The sequence below is a fragment of the Gossypium arboreum genome, chromosome 10 (genome assembly GCF_025698485.1).
Source record: "Gossypium arboreum isolate Shixiya-1 chromosome 10, ASM2569848v2, whole genome shotgun sequence".
NCBI lineage: Eukaryota > Viridiplantae > Streptophyta > Magnoliopsida > Malvales > Malvaceae > Gossypium > Gossypium arboreum.
Window position 1 is genome coordinate 129,291,226 of NC_069079.1, and position 4,853 is coordinate 129,296,078.

Below are 4,853 nucleotides of genomic sequence, written 5' to 3' on the forward strand. Positions count from 1 at the left end.
ACTATATGTTTTAAGTGGGGGGGAGGCATTCTTCGTTGTTACTGTTATTATCTGCTATTTTTGCTATCATATTGTTGTTTGACTTTCATGCATGATTCTTACCTTCTAAGGAAGTTATGATTTTTCCCATAATTGATGCCATCTCCACTGTTTTATTTTTATTAGGCTAAAAATAATTGTGATTAATAGGTTTAATTCTATCTTGCTTTTCGTAAAATTGATCAAGTTTAATATAAAGTGAACACTTAAAATGATTGCATGCTTAATTAATGTTCATGGCTATTAGGTGATTATTAAAACTTATTTTTGACACTTAAATTTTTTCTTTCCTGAGTTCTCAAGAATTTTAAATATCGTTTAATTTTTAATAAATGTTTTCCATGGTTATGAGTACAGCTTAAATCGTGACTGACTGAGTAACCGGGGTAGGGTGCTTGGGTTGTCATTCTACTTCGCGTCAAAAGGTTGTGTGACGTGACAAGTAAAACTCCACTAGCCGAGGTTATGAGTATGGCTCAAATCGTGACTGACTGAGTAACCGGGGTAGGGTGCTTGGGTTGTCATTCTACTTGCGAAAAGGTTGTGTGACGTGTTGGGTAAAACTCCGCTAACCTAAATAAATAATTTTAGGAGTATGTTGGGTGAGTAACCGGGTGGGGTGCTTGGGTTGTCATCTCTCTTCGCGTCAAAAGGTTTAATATATTCCTAAGTAAATAAATGATAATAAAATTTAAAAAAAATCAAAAATAAGAAAAAAAGAAAAAAAAATAAGAAAAAAATAAGTACTAATAAAGTTGCACTTCGGGGACTAAATGAGGAAATAATTAAGGTGTCTTAGTAGGTTTGGTAATTTACCTAAATGGCATAACTCAAGTCGATCTTAATTTTTGTGTGAAATAATTGGAATACTTTTTCTGTTTTACTTAAAGCAAGCTTAGAGGTCTCTTTATTTTTCATATGCGTTTTTAACTAATTTTTATGAAACTTTGGAGTGGTATTTCTTTTATGGCAAAATCTAGCTTTCACAGTTGATAGGAACCATACTTGAGGGCAAGCATGGGCTAAGTAGGGGGGAATTTGATAATACTCTAAAATGACGTATTTTTATATATTAATCATGTGTTTATTTTGAGATTGAGCCTACTAATTTGAGCTATTTATGTCTTTTTATCTTTTAGGGACTAAATTGGAGGCGAAAAGTAAATTCAAGGGAAAAAGCGTCAATTTGGAGATTAAATGGGCCAATATGCAACGTGGGACAAATATGGTGCCAAAAGTGCGAACATGGAAGGCACAAGGACTTAAAAGCAAATAGAAGAGATTTTATTTTGGAAGACTCTATTTTCTTTTATTCTATTAGGATAATTAATATTAAGATAATTATTAGGATTATTCAAATTTAGGATTTTATTTTAATTATCTTTGTTTATCTTTAATTAAATGTATTTATCTTTTTAGAATTTAAGTTCAATTAGACTATCTCCCTAGCACTATAAATAGGGGGTGAAGTGACTCTATTTGGAGAATCTTTTTCTGTAAACACTCTCCCCCAAAAGTCTTTTGTTCTTTCATATTTCTTTTCAATAAAATTTCTTTTTCCATATTTTTATTTATTTTCTTTCCCTCCATTATCATGAGCCACTAAAAAACCCTTCTAGCCAAAAGTTGTCAATATTTCCCCAAAAAGGGTTATTCAGGCCTAGAATCCGTACTTAGCCTTCTCGCCAAGTATTCATCGTTTCTCTGCACTACGGGCTGACGCTTTCGTCCATGGCCCTTAAGAAGTAAGCTTTTCAGCATATGTAAAGGCGGCCGCTTTGTATGTTTTGGAAGGACTGCATAGTCGATTCGTTAACTTACTGCGTCAGAGGTTGGTGAGCCAAAGAGACAAAATGGCGTGGGATTCGCCATTGAGAAGCGTTGATCTAGCATAGATTACTGGCTAGAGTCAGGTTCCCTAAAAACCGTAAATCTAATCTTTGGAGCTGGTGGTCGTAGGCGTCCTCTTCTACTATAACTGGCTTACTTGAGTCGAGAAGGATCATCCAAAAGCCAAGGATTGAGCCCAAGGCGGAATGAGACAACCGGAGGCTGGAACTTTCCCATAAGAATTTCTTTTCTCTTAAAACTCTCTTTATTATTTTTATTATTTTCGTAATCATAATTTCAGTAAACTTTAAATTCTGTTTTTATTTTATTTTCGCTTCCAAAATCAATTTTAAATTCTATTTTTATTTTTTCCAAGAACGCAGTTTTCTTGGGCACGATTCTGCCTGATTTGAGAGACAAGCATTCGTATAATCCGGTCCCTGAGGATTCGACCCTACTTCCTATTTACTATTTTTTTCATTATTTTACAGGGAATAGGATATTTTTGGTGCTCTCAACGACCACATCACTAGCAAACTCAGACTTAACATAAGCCTTCAAGAAATTGGTTTTAAGGGTTTTGGCCAAGTAGAGAAAATGAATAAAAATCAACGAAAGATGCAATCAAGGGAGTTTGAATATAAGACCTTAGCTTGCTTAACACTTTAACCATTAAGCCTGGTAATCTATTCTTTATCAACAATTAATTTTTAATGCATTCTAAGTTAGCTTACCCTATTCTTATTATTCTTTTAAAAAATTTAAATTTTACCCGTATTTCTTCTACCCCTAATTTTGGGATGTGACAAGGCAACTCAAGCTGTTATAAAATGTAAGTTTAGCAATTACGGTTATCCACAATCGAATTGAATTCTTCTTTATTTAATATATAATTAATTTTAATTTTTATTATAAAATAAATATTATAAATTTAAAATAATGGAAATAATTTAAATTTTTTGTAAAATAATAATTTTTAGAACTATTTACGGAAAGGGCTTTCTACATAAATTTAAAGATATTGAATGTTATGGGATTGGGATTGGGTTATTTTAAATCTATATTCGGATTAGTGTTATTTTAAAATCGAATCATTTTAAGTTTAAATCATTCAAATTTGTTGATCGAACTTTATAAAGATCAAAGAACATATTGAAAATATGTAATATTAATTGGATTATTTGAAACTATGACATAATTACTTTTATTTAATTTCTTGGTGATGATTGAAACTCAATCAATAAAAAAGAAAAAAATTAAAATTGGGTTTATTAATATAAATAAAAACCTAAACTTTTGAAAATAATTACTTTTTTAGAGGAAAAGATTTTATTTTTTTATTCAATTGCTTAAATTTGGTTGATGAGTTTCCATTTTCGTTTTATGAAATTTCCATTTTCTCTGTTTCCAAACTTTCAATTGTTTATTGTGTGCTTTTTCTAGGGTATATAATGCAAAATTTTGTAATTCCATTTTGTTATGCATTTTAAACTTATATTCATTTCACCACTTTGGAGAATGATATTTTCAAACTATGGCAGAAATCTTATAGATATCTAAGCAACTAAAACCAAACATAAACTCAACAATCCTCTAAATACACAAACCAGGTAATGGCTAGCATCTCAAACATATAATCCACACAATAATAGAAATACTAAGAAGCTCACAACTAAAAATTCCTTTTACATCTTACACATTTATGTTCTCCCTCTCCATCCATCTTCATATTCAATATTCATTTCATGCATATCCTTCTTCATATTCAGTATTCATTTGATGCATCTCTCGTTGGTTGACTTATTACATGTTTCTCAATCTCTTGTATTCCATTGATACAAACCAGGCTCTCAAAATAAGCATGAAGGGTGATGACCACCCAAATATGATCTAGATAAGTATTAATCTCAAGCTCCTTAAGCTCTTGGGTGGAGGAGTCAAATAGAAGTACTTCATTATTTGTGTCTCTAAGAAACAAGTCACCATTTTTTCCAAATTCCAATGGGTGTACAACTCCAGAAATGGATTTAATATTGAATTGTTTAGTCCACACTCCTTCACTTGTAACCCATAAATCAAAAGACGTGTCAATTCTTTCTGATGGGTAAACAACAGCACCAAGTGATCCATTAAACACCAATAGATCAACATAGTATTCAGGGAAAGACCCAACAAATTCTGGGATAGGTAAAATTGAGAACTTCTCATTCCCCATGTCAAAGGAAAGAATTAGTCCTCTAAAATCAAGATATGCTCTTGTCTCTGTTTTCCAATAGCAAATTTGTTGGAGTTTTAACCCACTTTAATCGGATGAAGTAAGAACTTCAATCTGGACTTTAATAGCAACGTATTATACCCGGATGAAATATGAAGGAAAAATGCTTGAAGTTCAAGCTTTTAGCTACTGTCAAGAATGGAGAACAGAACTAAGAATTCAAAGAAAAGATGGAGCATATGGAAGAAAATCTGATGATTTCATTCAAAATAAACTTTGGCTCAAAGCCATTACATATACCAGTCATTGGCTAGTCAAAAGATCAACAAATTCATCACCTAAACACTACCTAACTCCATCTATTACATTGGAACTAGGTGATATTACTTGCACACTTGAACAAAGCTGGTAACCAACTCTTTGACCATCAAGTTACATCAATTGTCATCCAAACATAGTTCAAAATGAACTATATTACAAATATATATATATATATATTGTTAAAGAGTAACAAAATAAACTGAGATGAAACAGTAGCATAAACATCTCCTATTGCACGTATTTTACCCGGGAAACTTATGTGTATGAATTCTTGCACATACTTTACCAGGACAACTTATGTGCATGAGTTCTTGAGTGCATGATTCAGCATGAGCTGCATGTCCATCTTCTCTGGTTTAAGATGCATACTTCACCCTGTAATAATACAACAGTTTGATCTCTTTTCTTTTCTTTGCAGCTGCATGCATGGCTCGGGCTGCTTCTTGAC